The sequence below is a fragment of the Coptis chinensis genome, chromosome 7, assembly GCF_015680905.1.
Source record: "Coptis chinensis isolate HL-2020 chromosome 7, ASM1568090v1, whole genome shotgun sequence".
Taxonomy (NCBI): Eukaryota; Viridiplantae; Streptophyta; class Magnoliopsida; order Ranunculales; family Ranunculaceae; genus Coptis; species Coptis chinensis.
Genome location: NC_141462.1, coordinates 92,035,744 through 92,054,973, shown reverse-complemented (window position 1 = coordinate 92,054,973; position 19,230 = coordinate 92,035,744).

Below are 19,230 nucleotides of genomic sequence, written 5' to 3'. Positions count from 1 at the left end.
TGGCGAAGCGTTGAGCCAATTCTTTGCTTAGTAGGTACAACCCCTCGTGAGATAGTATGTTGAGAAAGAGTTGAAGAAACAAACATATACTTTATAATATAAGGAATAAGATTAAGAATATTCTTTTAGAAAAAAAAAAAAAAAAAAAAAAACAACAACAACATGAATGCTAATATTAATACATGCATATAAAAATTGTCAAAAACTGCTTTAAACATTATTAATAGTTTAACCAACAACTTACAAATGAGATAACTACAAAAACAAACATAGAATATCAAATCTTTGTTTCACAATATATAGAATAAGAATTAAGAATGCATCTTCGTACTATTAAAAATTGATAGCATGACATGTCCAGTAGCAATTACCTCTCAATTATACCTCAATATTCTCAGCATTTTGAACGCGGAATTGCTCCCAAAGTCTTGCTTTATGAATTTCTACTTTCGTTTGTTGTACTAATCCTTATGAGATGGAATGTTGAGAAAGAGCTGAAGAAGTTGAATTCTGAGAAACATTGTAATCGTTTTTGTTGTTATTTCTTTTCCTTCTTGAATGCTAATAATAATACATTCGTCCAAAAAGTGTCAAAAATTGATTTAAACAAGCAATATAAGGAATAAGATAAATAATATAAAAAATAACAACTCATAATAAGTTTGTTATTTTTTAGACTGTAGATGCTAACAAAAGTACAGAAGAACTGGAGAAGCTGTGTTATGATTAAAAAAATATACCTCAATATTCTCAACATTTTGAGCGTGCAATTGCTCCCGAAGTCTTGTCTAACTCATAATCGATTGTGCTCTTGTGGTAATTTGTGGTGATTTAGGAGAGTTTATATAATAGAGTTGCAAAACTGCCCAGATAATACTAAAAAAATCTAGACATTTAAGAATGTTCCTGACTGCCTAATTCTTTCGCACTACCAATGGTGTTTTTTTTTTTTTTTAAAGATCATTTGGTATTTGGCATTAGAATACTGAAGGAGGAACTCTCTATCTCATTAATATTTGGACGACACTGTTCAGTATTTACATTGTTGAATGTTCAGTGCATCCACTTATTTACAATTACTCACTTCTTTTAGAAGGTCAGCAAATGAAACAATGCTATGATATGAATACCTACTCCAAAGGTGACAAATGACTTATAGTTTTTTCGATATCGAACACAATTTAATTTGAAGTAGTATTAAACACAATTTAATTTGAAGTAAAAATAATGGACTCAAATTTGAAAAGCTCTCTCTGCCTAGATTATAAATTTAAATTAAAAAATAATGGACTCAATAGTTCCAGTGAATCTCTCTCTCTCTCTCTTTTGATGAACAAATTTATCTGATTGAAGGAGTGAAGCATCCATCCACCAAAGGATAGTATCTACAATGGAATAACATCCTCCCAAATATCATGATACAATATACAAATCATGTACTTATACACTTAGTCCATTTAACAGGTCTGATCAATTTTATAGAACATAATGTCTTACACAAAAGGCTAATGGAAATTTGCACAGGGATACCAAAGGCAAATCTTCTGGCTCGAGAGGTTCAGGAGCCACATACCACAATACAATAAAATTAATTGTTTATGAATCTAATATTCATATGAGAAATCCTTTACAGATATACTAATGGGATGAGGGTCATGCTACACCACTCAACAAATGCAAATTGGAACCTACAAATTGGACAGTCTCTTCTAACTGGGTAGTGGTACAGATGCAGCATGCACTTCTTTGCTTATATTCACAACTCCCTCCTTCTGATGTTGGTATTAAATGACCTGGAATTTGTTCTTAACGAATGATATCAATGAAACCTAGAAAAACATTGAGTTATTAGTTAAGTCTCGGAGATCTATTGATGGCCTTAGTTTCCTTGTGGATAGTGAGTACTATCCCAGAAGAAATATTGTAAAAAAAAACATTATCATAAAAGTAGATATATACTATAAATATCAAAAGCAAAGTAGCCTATCAAAAAAAAATTCTTCAAATCAAAGGCTGACAATGTACAAAAATTTAATAGTTTTAATAATTTGAAAGCCAAGAAATGGAACCAATATCATGTAAGTAAGCCAAGGAATCAAGAATGCTAGAATAGTTGATTGCTCCGTGGAATTTTTTTGTTCAAAATCGTTAAGAACTTACATTAAGAATATTCATTGCTATTTGTTATTTGACCTGCATAGATAAAAAAAAATGGATCAAAAAGCAAACTTGTATACTGGAATTGATTAAGGGTCAACTTAGATGATAAAATTATGGCACACATTTTAAAATTTTAGAACATGTTTTCTAATCACTAAAATAGGTATAATTTTAAATTTGAACCATTGGAATCCATGAATCAATATTAGAGCTTCTTGGGAGCAGAAACTATGCAAGTACGCTATGAAGGGGTTACACACTATCAAGAATAAAAAGAGAGGAGAGTGTAACTACCTTAGTTGTCAGTACATCAAAGTAAGTTTTCTTCATTAATCTCAAATTATGCGCAATCCAATTCAATAGTGATTCACAAACCATTACTTTTGTTACTACAAACCTAAAGTTGTTGCAAACGTTGTGAAGGATCACCATCACTGCACCAGACCTACATAAAAGTGACTATGAGATATTCTAACGAACGCTTAGACCAATTCCATTCAACACAAACCATACCTATTTATTATTAAAAATTACAAATTTGAAACTAAGATTTGGTCTGTTCTTGGTAAAGTAATCAAAGAGGCTGAATTTGGAAAAGAGAGAAACTTAACATTTAGATTTAAGTGCCAGTGTGGCACTAATTATCCATCGAACATAATGGAGTAAATAATGGGCACATTTCCAAATATATTTCCATGGAATGAAATTCAAGCAAGTAGAAATGAAAATTGACAGGAGTAAAAAATAATGGAATGATACTCGGAATCAACAGAGTACTCAAAAAAAAAATCTTCCTTTAGTAGACATAACAATCAAAGCGACATCCGCATTGCAAAGAACTGAAAGGCTTTCTTCAGTAATCTAGACATTTTTTTTCGAAAATGTAATCTGTCAGTAAATTTCCATTGAAAAATCTGAATTCATAAAAAATAATTATTTCAAAAACGAATAATCAAATTAGTTCAAATAACAAAACAACATACATGATACATTCAAAACCCATCATTCTGAACAGAGTCAATACCTTAACTTAGGCGATATTATCGAGTCGCTATATATTTGAATGTCAGATACATAAGCCACATAGTACTGAACAACATACCTAGAATCAACATAGTACTCAAAAAGCTTTTCTTCCTTTAGTAGAGATAACAATCAAAGCGACATCTGCGTTGTAAAGAACTGAAAAGCTTTCTTCAGTAACCTAGACATTCTTTTCGAAAATGTAACCTGTCAATAAATTTCCATTGATAAATCTGAATTCATAAAAAATAATTATTTCAAAAACAAATAATCAAATTAGTTCGAATAAGAAAACAACATACGCGATAATCCAAAACCCATCATTCTGAACAGAGTCAATACCTTAACTCAGGCGATTTCATCGAGTCGTTATATATTTGAACATCAGATACATAAGGCACATAGTATTGAACAACATCGTCACTATCATTGAGTATTAAAGGTGCCCTAGCGCCAAAAGCACTCCATTCTTTAAAAGACTCCCATAAATCAGCTAACATAAAATAAGATTGAAGAGTGAGTTTGGAGTGAATAAAAGAAAAGTCTGCCCATGGTAATCCCGACATTCATAATTTCTGCAATTGATTCTAGAAGAGTTTCATATATCGAGGATCTTGAGCTCCTCCCAAAGCATGCTTCAAGATGTCCAAGAATCTTTGTTCTTTAGTTTTCTCTAATGCTTCATCATCTCCAAATAAGCCATTTAAAATGGGGACCTCGAGGAAGCAACCCGATCAGGTGCAAAATGCTTCTCTTATATTTTTCTTTTTGCGAAGCAACATAACTTCAATACATTGAATCCATTGCTTCCTTGATTTGAGTAAGATATCTTTAGTTCCATGCATAAGCACCCTAGGCAGGGTTTCCACACAGGATTCAAGTTTGATGAAGGAATTGCCATTTATATATATTTTGTTTTATAGAAAGAGAGACTGATGAATCGACTGATAGTGAAATCAGAATGAGGTTCGGGGGTTTTCATTTTCGTTTTAATTTCGTTGGACTCTTCACAGTTTTTTCCTCCTGATTTATCGTAATTAGTCAAAATCTGTTCGTGGAGAAGAGATAAAAAGCAATTTTTGGAGAGCTTTCTGTGGGGTTTTTAATCCCGGGATTTCTCCTCATTTTTCGTGAGTAAATAGGGTACTTAAAATTAGCCTACGTGGACATTCTCAGAGCGCACCAAAAGAGACTACTATGTGACCAATATAATAAAGTTTTGGTATTAAAGTACTAATCCTTATGGTTTTCTTTTCTTTATTATGGAACTCTACATGCCCTTCATTCCTTTAATTTTTTCTTCGAGATAATATATTTTATCTTTGTTGTGTTTATCATCAACCAAACAATCTAGCATAATATTTTTGAGGATATCGAGTTGATTCTGTTTCTCTTCAACTCCTATTCTTTTCTTCATAAGTTCTTTGAAATTGAAGTCTTCAATTTCCATATCACGTTCATCCTTTATAAACTGTATTGCGTGAAAAGCTGCTGAATCCTCTTCTTTTGCAACAGAATATGTTGGGCTTCCATCAATTTCTTTAACTATGATGTCTTCACTGTTAAAGAATAAGTCTTTTGGTACCTTTAATGTTACAGTGTTTTTGAATCGTCCGCTCTCTAATTCTGTGTTGTAGACTGGATCTTGTTGAATGTTAAGTCCTGCTTCTAGAATTTCCTTTAGCATTTTTTTTTTACATAAGCTGTAATTTTCATATGCCATTATTTGCAATATACATAATAAAATGAAGTCAATAAATAATTGAAAATAATGGAGAAAAGGAAGAAAATAGGCTACTTGGTTTGACAATCTTGTAGACTTGCGTTTTAACAGAAGGGAGAGCACATTGTTTGTTTGTTTATATCATAGCTTAGGAGGAAATTTCGGAGGGATTTGAACAGTGGGTATTTTTTAAAATCCACATGGGATGCTGGTTCCTGCAGACATAATAGCCTTGTATTTTCTTGGGTTGGGCTGTTGGAATGGCATTAGGGCGAACCATGTTGAGAATGCTGCATGTTTTACCATTTGGCCTTCCAAAAGTTTGTTAAAGAAAAAATTGATGTGGCTTATGGTTGTTTGAACGAAATTGGTTGGCTCACGCCACTATAATCATACTGTTTAAGATATTTCTCTTGTAGAGTTTCTTGTAGTCTAATGTCTGGGCAAAGGAATAATCATATTTGTGCTCTTAAACTTTGCAGCGACGATGCCTATTTAGGCGTGTGTGGAGCACTGTTTGGTGCTTGTCGGATCCATGGAAATCCTGATTAGAGAAAAATGAGTTAGAAAGAAACCCGGCTACAGCTTGATGGAAGTAGAGGATGGGATTATACATGAGTTATTTGATGGTGACATTACGCACCCAAAGTCAAAAGAGATCAAGGAAGCACTGGAGGATCTTTTACAGACATCATTTGGACTATGTAGTATGACTGCTGGAATCCCCATTAGGATTGTAAAGAAACTCATAATCGATTGTGCTCTTGTGGTAATTTGTGGTGATTTAGGAGAGTTTATATAATAGAGTTGCAAAACTGCCCAGAAAATACTAAAAAAATCTAGACATTTAAGAATGTTGCTGACTCCCTAATTCTTTCGCACTACCAATTGTGTTTTTTTTTAAAAGATCATCTGGTATTTGGCATTAGAATATTGAAGGAGGAACTCTCTATCTCATTAATATTTGGACGACCCTGTCCAGTATTTACATTGTTGAATGTTCAGTGCATCCACTTATTTACAATTACTCACTTCTTTTAGAAGGTCAGCAAACGAAACAATGCTATGATACGAATACCTACTCCAAAGGTGACAAATGACTTATAGTTTTTTCGATATCGAACACAATTTAACTTGAAGTAGTCTAATTTGAAAAGCGAGTGTGCATAGATTATAAATTTAAATTAAAAAATAACGGACTCAATAGTTACAAACTTTCATAAATAAGAAGCGTTAAACCTCGGCCATTAAAAAAATACTATGTGACCAACATAATAAAGTTTTGGTATTAAAGTACTAATCCTCATGGTTTTCTTTTCTTTATTATGGAACTCTACATGCCCTTCATTCCTTTAATTTTTTCTTCGAGATAATATATTTTATCTTTGTTGTGTTTATCATCAACTAAACAATCTAGCATAATATTTTTGAGGATATCGAGTTGATTCTGTTTCTCTTCAACTTCTATTCTTTTCTTCATAAGTTCTTTGAAATTGAAGTCTTCAATTTCCATATCACGCTCATCCTTTATAAAAGCGTATTGCGTGAAAAGTGCTTTGAATCCTCTGCTTTTGCAAATGAATATGTTGGGCTTCCATCAATTTCTTTAACTATGACATCTTCAATGTTAAAGAATAAGTCTTTTAATACCTTTAATGTTCTGATTGCTTTTGAATCATCCGCTCTCTCTAATTCTATGTTGTAGATTTGGATCTTGTTGAATGTTAAGTCCCCTCTTCTAGAATTTCCTTTAGCATTTTTTTTTTACATAAGCTGTAATTTTCATACGCCATTATCTGCAATATACATAATAAAATGAAGTCAATAAATAATTGAAAATAATGGAGAAAAGGAAGAAAATAGGCTACTTGGTTGTTCGATATGCATAGTTCAATTATTTTTTTTAGGTTAATAGATTATGTTTTACTAAGTGATTGAAAGTTCACTTTCCGTAGGGTTCTAGTTTTGTATATGTCTTAAATTTTGATATTTTGGAACAGCGAGCTTCTCTTTAAATTAGATTTTTTAAATTATTTTTCTAATTTAAAAATAAAAAAATCTAAATCACCTTATTTTAAATTAGATTTTTTATTTTTTAATTAGGTAGGAGCTTTTGGGTTTAGAAACCCATAAGTATACTATTACTGTTGGGCCTGGGCCGAACAACTTAACATTTACGGTTCCTTTGAAAAATTTGAATAGTCAACTTAACAAATTTGAATTGCTACTTCTTTTTTTCCCCATGACTTCCTTTGAACTAAATTGCTCCAATTGACTCTCTAATTATACCATTACTTATTTCAAGTACGGAAAGTGATGTTGTAGCTAAAGCCGAAGGCTAATCTTCAAGAACGTTGTTCTATTTCTACAGTGAAAACACATTGGTTCACTCGCTCACTTCCTCTCAATGTATTCCTTCCTTCGCCTTTTTGATGTGTTCTCAATAATTGTATATTTAGCTTTTATCTTAATTTTGTCATTTACATTTTTCAGGCTAGGGGAGTCCTGTTATTGAATGGGGATCCACGTCTAAAGTTGCTGATGTTCAGCTCGTGGAATTGCTTATCTTCATGAGAACTGTAAGCATCGTTTTTCTGAGAGGTGGTAAAAAGCTAATGAAACCGTTTGTGAGGTGTCAGTTTCGAATGTTACCTATTTGTTTTTTTTGCTGATGATATAACTATGCTATTTCTTCTCATATTGAGCTGTTTCCGTTTTCTGTGTTGTGATTCCTCTGAGTATTGTTTGAACTGTGTAGCTCGTGCAATGTCTTTCCCCAATCCCTCAGCTGAAACTTCTGTGGTTGCAGGATATGTATTTGTGACAATTGAAACCCACTTAACAAAATGCATATGCCTTAACTATAGGTTTCCTTTCAATTTGGTCTTACTCTCGATCTATACTTGAGAGAGTGAGTGTGTTCCTTTACAAATTTACCTATCCGTGTTCGAAGAGAGTGCTTGCTTTATGTTGAGAAAGGTTTGTTGTTAGGGAGTGGTTTGGGTTCGAGTGTTGCGAGTGTTGTTGTTGTAGCTGTAGCAGTCAATGAGATTTTTGGTGGGAGAGTTTTTGGAAGGAGAGTGGTTTGGGGTAGAGTGTGGCGAAGTCTTTATGCTGCTTTGCAGTAGCCGTTAATGAGATTTTTGGTGGAAGAGTTGTTTGGTGTCTAGTGGGGCGAGTGCTGCTGCTACAGCTGTAGCTGTGAATGAGATTTTTAGTTGGAGAGTGGTTTGGGGTGCTGCAGCTGTAGCTGTGAATGAGATTATAGGTGGGAGGTTAACTGTTCCCGATCTTGTTCATCTTTGGGTTGGATTAGGCGAAGGTTTTGGTTATTATCTCAGGATAATGTTTGCATTTTTAATTCCATTATCTGTAAAACTGTCATGCTACCAATACATACATAAAACTGGCAATTATGTATCTATGATTGCAAAGACCGACTTAGGGTGTCATACATAAGGGGGTAGGCTAACACGGGAAGAGCAAAAGGTTTTGTTTCAGATGACCTTAGGTAGATTCAAGCCAAAACAGGTTCTTAATGTCATCAAAAGAAAATTCTGAACGACTCTGTATATGTCCTAAAATAAATATTTCATTAAGTTATGATGAACTATAGATAATTCAAATTGAAAAAACAAAAATATAAATTTGATGGATCTAACACTGTGCTAATCCTCATCCAATATATAATTCAGCTTGCAAAACACTACGTTAATCCTCATCCAAATCTGATGAATTATTTGGGATGCTTAGGTAGTCCATATCCCAATTTGGTCCTCCTATAAGCAATGCTTCATTTATTGACTTCAAATAGGCATTTTCTTTTCTCAAGTTTTCAATATCTTGATGAAGTTGTTTTTCTCTAGTATTTGCTTCATGCAGCTCTTCACGTTTAGTAATGACTTCTTTGTGGTTGACGTCTAAAACCTCAAATTTGTATATCTATTGAAAGCGGATAAGCGTTTCCTCGCACCACATTTTCTGAGTCCACTTTCTTAGTTTGATATGTCCCCGGAAATAATTGGCTTATAGGATAATTCGGATTTTTGAAGATTTCTCTCATTATCGGCAAATCTATTATGACATCTGCAGCGTATCGGTTGTTTTCAATCTTTGATATGTAAACTGGTTCTCCCTGAATTTTTTCCTTGATTAGAATTTCTCTCAATGCTGTCTTGAGTGAAATTTTGTGTTTGGTTTCATACTCCATGAGCTGCATTTTAAAAATTACATTAGTTTATATTATCCAGAAATATACAGTCTCACCATTGTCAGGGCATATTGTAATTTGGTATTTTTAGAACATGTAAATTTTAGGTTTTGTTTTATTGATGGATCTTTTATCGCTCACGTAGGCTTTGTGGGAGGATACCAAATGTGTGTCAAAGTGGGCTATAGTGAATAAGTGCAGGTATATATATACCACTAAACTTGGTTCCAGCATTACATAATTTTGATATAAAAACATGCATTTTGTTATACTCTAGTTACATATATATACTATACCGTACCTTATACACACACACCTTTCCCCTTTGAAAGAAATTTTTAAGCATATGGATGATTTGAAAGTTGATATGTTCTCCTTTGGTCTGCTCTTATATTTCATATAATTTCATCAATAATTGTCGTGTTGGATTGATTAACTCAATAGCTTCAACTCGAGACTTGTCTATCCCACATTCCCACTGATTTCACAATATTGAGAAGCTTACTTTTGAATCAAAACTCTAATTAATGAGCTTCATAGTATCTCCTTCTTCTGGATTGAATCCCGGATAATAGAATCGGAGGCCCGCCCAGTTATGCATCTAAATCTCTTTGGTTCTGAGACTCCTAGTATAAGTCTGATTTACCCTATCGGCCGGTGCCTTTAGGTAAGGATAGCTGAAAAAGAAAGTGATTACTATTTCAGCCCGTGGCCTATACTATACTCTAAAGCGTAGTGATCGGTCCCGCCCATGGTAACATGAAATCCAGAGATGACTAAGAAGTCAGCATGGACGGGCCTTGAAGAACTACAGAAATCTAGTCTAGCTAAGAGCACTAAGCCCATCAAATGCTGTCCTCCCTGGCTTATGTTCATAGGCGTTGGGAACTTTACTTCCTTAAGAGGGGGGCTCATGTGACATACCGGAACATGTTTCTTTGAGTATCGAAGCCGTCCATGAGTGAAAGATCAATCTCCGAAGATCCATCCCCACGCAAACAGTTAATAGTGAGTGGTTGTTACACTAATACAGGTCTTAAGTTCAATATAGTTCAATATAATTTTGAATTAAAAGACGCTAATATCTCATGTGTTTAAACTTTAATATTATCATCAGTTGAATCATAAAAGAGAAATACTGGAAAAGAAATTGTTTACCTTATCCATTATGTTAACTCTTTCTGAAGCCTTGATTGAATATTTTCTATTGCATGCAATGAAAAAAAGAAAAAAAACTCAGTTATATATGTAAAACTAATGTAAATCAGACTAAAAGAAAAAACTGAAAGTTTACCTTTGTTTTTTGTTTGGTGTTAGGAGGATCGTGGGTTTTTTTTTTTTTTTTTTTTTTTTTTTTTTTATTTTTTTATTATATAGGTTTGTTTAGGTTTTATTATGTTATTAGAAGTTTAGTATTAATAGGATTCTTATTAGATATGTTTGTTTAGGAAGTTAAGTATAAATAGGATTCTTTTGGTAGAAGAAGTCGTTATGTAGGCCTGGGAATTAGACCGTATACTTCCTTGCTAGTTCAGGATATCTTACTCAGGCAGTGAAGTTCGAGTACAATAATGAATCCAAACTCAAGATGCTTCTTGAAGTAGGATCCAGCTCCACAAATTGGGCCCAGGAAATACACCCATAACCCTTTATAACGTCCATACACCAATGCCGGCCCCAAGCTCCTCGCCGGATTCATCGACGCACCCGAAATTGGTCTGTCAGGAGAATATACATTGGTCATGATTTCATTTAAGTAGTATTGGATTCGCATAAGCAGTCAGTATTCAAATTCCTGCGACTTGGACTTGAGAAAATCCTCTATAGTGACATACACCAATGCCGGCCCCAAGCTCCTCGCGGGATTCATCGACGCACCCGAAATTGGTCTGTTAGGAGAATATACATTGGTCATGATTTCATTTAAGTAGTATTGGATTTGCATAAGCAGTCAGTATTATATGATCGACGGAGGATAATTAAATGTTTTAGAGTTATCGACTTATTGCCATTGAGGTTCCTTGTCTTTTTTGGTTGTATATTTTAACTCTGAAAGTAAAGTATGGAAGATGGATATAGTTAAAACGTTCCCTAATTTTTATTTTTATATTTATTTCTTTCCTGGTTATGCTTTTCAACCTTCCAGAACAGTTTTGCTAGCCTCTGTCCCTTTTTTCTGCTAGCATTTGTGCGATATAAGTTGATACCAAGAGTATCAAATAAAGGTGGGGATGACTTTAACTTGAAATTTCAGTTAAGCCATCGGTGACACCTCAGGGATTCATCTGAGAGTAAGCTTTAGCCTTTAGGCATCTAAAAGACGAAGTATGATGAATGACTCTTATGTTCCTTTGCGTTCTATAGTCTAAAAACTGTTCTTCTTCAATATTGTGGGCGTGTTCAACATAGTATAGTTTTGTCCGGTGAAGAGAAATCCATTATCCATGACTTTGTTTGACATTTCTTCAGTGAGTAACAAATAAAAGTTTAACAGCCAGATAGTCGAAAACTCATTTGGTATTTTTTTTCAGCTTACCCCACCTTTGTATAGTCTTAGTCCCTGGAGTGCCTTCTGTCCTTTTCATATGAGAAATCTAAGGATTCATATTGCACAAAACAGTGCAACTGGGAGTTTCTCGTTTAAGCCTAGTTTATCAAATAAAAGTGAGATAGAGTAAAATCCCCGTAGACTTATTCTGTGATTCACTGATTTATACTTTATACCCCTTTCCATTCTTTTCTTGTCTAGCAATCATACTCATTCTCTGATTTCTACCTGGAAAAAAAGATAAAATAAAAAAAATCATACACTGAGCTCTAACATGAGTGTTCTGTCCATCCCATCCCTGTCTTTTGCAGTTTAGTTTTCGGCATAGAAAATGCAGTCATACTTGTTATCTTTATTGCCTTAGCTTAGAAAGCCAGAGGATGCAACATAGGCAATGTTGGATATGGAGAAAATGTATAATGAAAAGTGGTAATCATCCCTCTGTCTAGAAAATAAATTAAAATTTATCATCTCTTCCAAACTTTTTGTCTTGGTTTGTTAACATGTTTATGTGGAAAATTGAATGGAAAGTCATTCCATACCACAATCATTCTTGACATGATATATCTGACATAGGTCTTTTATTCTCATTGGAACAATCATGTATCACCTAACTTTTCCAGGTCTTCTAATAGTTCAATAGGTTATTTCTCTAAGAAGTTTTAATGTTGTATCTGTAAAAATGTGCAACCAGTTAGATTTAGCTGCCATTTTGCAATGGAGAAAATATTTCCTTCATGACGGTGTAGTGATGCAATACATTGGTAGAGAAGAGTTGAAGAAGGTGAGGGATTAATAGGGGTGCATGCCCATGGCAACTCTTGACTCGGAGGGAAATATGGGTCCGTCGGTGAAGCCAGATATAATATTTTTTGCGGGGCGTCGACTATTTTGAGGATCGAGTTCATATATTTCATCTTTGAGGTGATTTTTGGGAGCTCTTTTCGTCATTATTAATGAAACTTAGTAGTGTTCAATTGCCAGAGATTTCCATGAATATAGAGAGGAAACTGAGGTTGGCCTGGTGATCACTTGGTTGAATAGTTGAGGTATATGTTGGCCATACAGGATTGAAATGGTGGGTTGAATATAAAGATGTTAATTCCCATATAAGTAGAATTCGTACGTGTTAGATTGGGAATATTGAAGGCATTGAAGGCTCTGAATAAATTCTGATGGTGATGATATGGGCCATTCATTAGGCAATGGAGGAATTAGAATTAAGATGGAGGTCCAAGAGCAAGAATAATATTTGACATCTTCTGCCATAATTCTGAGTCCTTGTTCTTCCTGACATACCTGGTGTAGCAGAGTCATTTGAACTGGCTGCCAAGTTTTGTTATGGGATAAACTTCGAAATAAGTACGGATAACATTGCCATCTTTGCGGTCGCGTGGAATATCTCTAGATGACGAAGACTATGCGATCTGTGAATGAAGTAGCGATGAATAGCCTTTCGGGGCAGATCTCCGTGTTGCATCTATCAAAAGTCTCCTTCCCATGGCGGGGTAGGTGAAACCCGATGTGGTCTTTGAATAGACGCCATAGCGCATATATAGCCTGTAAGGATAGTGAATTCTGTTTGCCTAGCAGGATTGACAATAACAATGAGAAATATAAACCTATGGACAATCTATTCACCTTCACACCTTGGTAAAGTACATCAATAAGTGGCCATAACCCTCTGTATTGAAAAAATGTAACAGCCTTATGAAGTGGCAAGCTGTAAATAATTTAAAATTTGTATATTGAATTGACCCACTACTCTGTGTTGTACTTTTGTAACTTAGAAAAGCATTCCTCTTGAAGGAGATATATACCACACTTTTCAAACTTCTCAGGATACTCTACTAAAACACAATAAAGAAACTCAGAAATCACTGTTTGTTGATGCTTAGATAAAAACCATAAAATCCTACTAAATTTTAGAAAATGTAGGGTAAAAATTAAAAAATAGTACCTCCCCTGCTTCTCCCCTACGGCGTTTACTTTGTGGGGCATATTCTTCGCCATAGTTTCCAAGCTCAACCACGGACCGCCTCTTTGTGGCCTGTTCCCTTCCTGGCAACCTACGATCAGTTCTGCTTGGCTTGGCCTCAAAATACTTGTCCACCATCTCAGGTCATTTTGTCTTTTTCTTCTTCCTGGCTTTCTGACGGTCTTCTTCATCTTTCCACATGGCTTCTTTCTCTTTTAAGTTCAGCTATCCTTCTCTTGTCTTCCTCTTCCCACAATTGCCTCTCCTCATTAGCTTTTCTCTTTGCTTCTGCTTCTTGAGACAACCGCTTGCCTTCCTGTTTTGCTTACTGGTGTTCCTTTGCTCACAGAGGATCCAGAAGTATTTCAAATCCGTGTGAGAAATAAACTGGAAAGTGATGGTATTTAAGAATACACTTGAAGGATATCAAAAGGACACAGGTGGTGTTCTACAGTTATACCAAGCTTCACACATTGCACTCCCAGATGAACTGTTTTTGAAAAACTGAAATCCTAGTCCCATCAATATCTGAAACAGAATTGTCTTACTGCTTCAATGCATGCTTTTACGAAGACTTATGAATCACAATCACAAAAAATTCTAAACATATAAGAAACATAAACATGCCAGCTCTGATGAAAGAGCTCCTTCAGTTCCACCCCACCACAGGGGCATGGTACTTATGTACATAGATACATCCCAAAATTAATTGAGTCTAAGTGTGTCGTGATGCATTTTCATATGTATATTCAGTCGCGTCGAATTGGGGATGAGGCACTTGATATTTGTACAGGTGAGGCCCCTAGTCTTGCTTCCATTCAACTTCGGTCTGTCGCATTCGCGGACGTGTAAAATGGAGGATTGTCTTGCAAAAATGGCATTCTCATAAAATATGATAATATATAGTTTGACAAGGGGCGTGTGATCTTACCTGCAACCTCCACCAGGGCACCCTCTTTTACTTTGAATTGCATATCACTTCTTAAAGCATCCCTTAACTTTACTTCTCGACATTTAACTTCTCATGCGTAACAAAACCTCAGCAATCGGGAAAAGGAGATCCATCACACTCTAAAATTACTGATAATTCAAAATAGCATTTCTTAACTTTACTTCTTGACTTATCTTGTATGGAATGTTTCTCATGTGTAGAGTACAAAATTCTTCGAGTGGTTTTGATTCTTGAAGACAACATCGGTGTCATCATAAGAAAATGTTAGTGTTCTCTATGCATATCTAAATTATAAATTATCTGGGAACTATACATGAAGATAAGTAAATATCATTGGATATATATTCTGAATTTATAAATGTCCAAGTTCTGCTGCACACTAATGACCTTACAATGAATCGGACTAAATCAAGCATTTGAATTGTAAGTTTCGATAAGAACAAACATTTGTTAGAAGTTGCACACTAAAAACTTGTGGCAGGAATTACATGAGATAAACTTTATTTCTCTTATATATATTCTAGTTCTTTTATCAATTAAATGGAAAGACAGGGGAGAATGTTTCTCGTAGATACTGAGCATGAAGGGTTAGGATGTAGATCTGTTTCCAGGGTGGTATTTATGCAAACAAAGAAGAACAACAAACCCGAAAATGCAGCCACTGCAACAATTTTCTTGGGGACTTCTTGAATCCTCACAGAGGGATCCTTGGGCAACTGCAAGTTGGCGCCATACTTGGAAGGCATGATAAATGACATCTTCCACTACTTCACCCCTCAGTTCCTCCAGCTGATCTTTATTCATACAAAGCATCCCTTGCCCATCCGCATCGGACGCTTAAAACCAAATTAAGCGTCGATGCTCAAACAATTATAGGTCAGTAGCAAATAATGTCTAGCCGAAGCAGCAATCAAAGAGCTAATAGTCCAAACCACTCGCAATTTCAAACCCCCATTTGTATAAAACGATTCAGGAATACTCCCATTATTATCTGAACTATTACCAACAGCCCCAGTAACATTATTCTCCTTAGGAATAACTGACGACGCGCCTAAAATGAAACAGTGGATGAACCAAAATCCGCTCGCCATTTCAATAAAACAGCATCACTTATCCCCAATTCCCAATTCGAAGACTACGAATCTCGTTAGAATTCTTCAACACCTGTGTGGGTGCTTTACCATTAGTTGGTTTGATAGAACACCTAGTTGATGAAAAAATTGTCAGTTTTTCTGACACTGGTTTGTTATCTAGAGCCTGTGTAAAGCGAAACTTTGTCAAATCCTAGTTAGCCAGAGAGTTATTATTTTTGAAATACAGCCCTGGGTGCAGATTTTTGTTTTACTTTTAGATAAGTTCAGTTGGTTACAAATTGACTTTTATGTTACCACTTTAGTTAGAGTATGTATTCAAGTATGTTATATTGCTTGGATTGTGGCTTACTGTTAGTTTCTATAAATGCAGAATCGGCATCGAAATTTGGCTCAGGAATGTTTCTGCTTGTTCAAGTTGTTCTCTTGTTGGATTTCGTTCACGGATGGAACTACGCATGGTTTAAAAAAGATGAGCAATTTTGGTTAGTGGAGTTTCTTTATACTGTTGATATGTCTGTAAACCATAAAACGTTTTAATTCTGCTTGATTCTTAAGTTATTATGCTTTAATATTTGCATAGTGAAATGGACAGATTCCAAGTTTTTACTTCTATTTCATGTTTGCAATGTAATTTAAGTATTTATTCTAAATATTACATAAACGTACAACAAAGTCTGATTAGTTCGAGATATTGCTTCTGCATCAGATGTCACTATAGAGGATTTTCTCAAGTCCAAGTCGCAGGAATTGGAATACTGACTGCTTAATGTGAACCCAATCATCTAGTCAAGGTGTAATAATAGTTAATCCTATAAATTATACTCACTTCAAGCATACACTTTGAAAGATCCTAGCTGATGGTTCGCCCGAACCCGAGAGTAAGCGTCCCCTATTAAAGTCTCTACTCACGCATCTAAAAAGACTAAAATTATTGAAAGTAAATACTGAATGGAGTTTTTAAGGGCTTCCAGTGCCCATTTACATCTTGGTTCATTAAAAGCCGTAATGACCTCCACGCATTCCCTCAAAAGCAAATTTTGTTCCTCCGTATCCCCCAAGCTTTACTTTACTACCACTTCTGGCTGCTTACGTTTCTACTTCTTCAGCATTTCTAACTCTAAACGTCCTAACTGCTGCCCCTACTCATTTGTTAAGGAAGCATCAAACCTGAAAAGGATGCATTCATTAGGAAATATATGAAAAATGCTAGTTTCTGATAAAAACTTACAATGCAGTCAACAGTTTCGTACAAACTATAGGATTTGTCATTTGTGAAGCCATATAACAGGAATGGTGCAGATCTGTGGACATGGTTTGTAGTTTCCAAAATCCCAAGCATGTAAACATGTTGGAATTAGAGACTTTATTCCGCTTGATAAATAATTTATTAGGAAACTTGTATAGCAGGGATTGATTACAACATCTTCTTTATCTCAATGACTCTGATTTTTGTGTTTGTTTTTGCATTAGTTGCTCTGCATCCAATTGTAAGTTGCTAGCTTTCAATTATTATCTCATTCCAGTTATTATATACATGTAAGATGGTGTCCATTGATGTTTTTATTGTAAATGAATCTTTATTACTAATTATTCACCTAAAAATTCCCAAATGAAAACTTGTATTGCAGTTTGTAAGCGGCAGGGATGCTCTCTCAATGGGTTAACCAAATTTTTTCGTTTTTTCTTCTTGTATAAGGAGTATCTGAAAAATGTGATATGTTGTTTCAAAAGAGGGAGCAATCAGTGGAGATGATGGATGCATTTCTCGTGAGTGGTCACTTCCATACACGGGATTGACAAACATAATGCTAATCGCGGTAATTTTGTTTTGCCATTATGTTTTACTCTTGAACTGAATAAGACTTTTCTTGTACATGCATGTTTATAAGAGGCAACTGTATCTATGAGAGGAATGATTTTCTTATCTTTCATAGCTGACCTGTACCCCAATAGGGGACTCACTTATGAGTTATCCCCGATGAAGAAGCCATCCTTAGAATACTACGGCAAGTAACTTATCTCTTATATAAAAATTAAACTATATAAAAAAAAATTGTTTAAAAAACATTTGACATACCTTTGTCTTCTTGTTCCAAATGTCGTAGTGGTGTATTGACCTGCATTATTTCTTGCCAATTTTAATCATAATTTATAGACTAACTTAATTCTTTATTTGAAATCCTTATACCACACGTCAACTTACCTCATCTGTCAATCCTTTGTAGTCTTCATAAGAAATAGTATTCTGGTTTTTCTTGTAGTAACAGAGTCTATTTTGCTCAATTGTATTCCACGCATCAGTTAATGTTTCACTAATCATCATTCCAAAGATTTATTGATCCAAGAATTAGTTAAGTCCCACATCTATGGTATCCATGTGGTTTACCTGCAGTATTTTAAATAATCTTAGTAGCTATTGATAGAAAATTATAATCTTATAATACTATAATCTTAGTACAATAATAATTATTAATCCACAGAAAAAAAAAAATTTCTTGGTACCTTTGCTTTGTAGCTCTGAGTTTTGTGGTGGAGGATTTTGTACTTATGAATGATTGAGTTGTATTTATAGGTTTTCTTCGTCATATTTTTGGCTTAGTGCAATACTTGTGTTGGACTTGTACTTTGATTAGAAGTTTTATTAATTAATACTTATCTAAATTAGATAGATATCAAAATTAGATATTTCACTTTGATTAGAAGTCTTATTAATTAATACTAATCTAAATTAGATAGATATCAAAATTAGAGGTTATCAATTGGTAAAAGATAGATTTAACAATAAAAAAGCTACTTATTGACATTCTTTCCTTTTCACCTAATTTACCTTCTTTCCTTTTCACCTAAATTCCTAAACCAACTAATTAAAATAGCATCTTTGTATATTAGAACTTTGATATTTTACCGATTGGCAGCAATTAATGCAACTCTAGAAGGTAGTAATTAAGTTCAGGCAAATATTGTTTGAGCATTGTTTGGGTTATTTTTTGGATTATTTGATATTGAATATTTATATCATAATTTTCCAAGGTTTATGTGTGATAGATAACACATCTTTATTGTCAAAGATGTATGCTACTTATCATAATGGGATCGGAGTCTGAACTGCATTATCTTCATTCTATATAATGATCTGGACTCTGACATTATTATAAAAAAAGTAATGAATGTATTATAATATCTTAATGATTAAGATAAAATCCTAATAAAAGAAAAACAATTATTTAACTAATGAGAATTATTTATTCCTCTCCAAAAGATTCTTCATTTGCTTGATACTCTGCTGTCCTCATCACTTTACTCTTTATTTTTTTAGCTTTCTTTGATGGTCGAATTTCTTCAGTAATTTCTTTGGAAATCTGCTGCTTCATTTTAACATAACAATATATTGGTTATTTATTTTCTTAAAAATAGTAAATAAAATATTCAGAAGAGGAATTATAATAAAATTTGAACATACCTTTGCATTTTCTGTCATTGATTCAACATCTTTATTATCTTCAGATACCATATTTGTTATGGTAAATGATGGAAACTTTTCA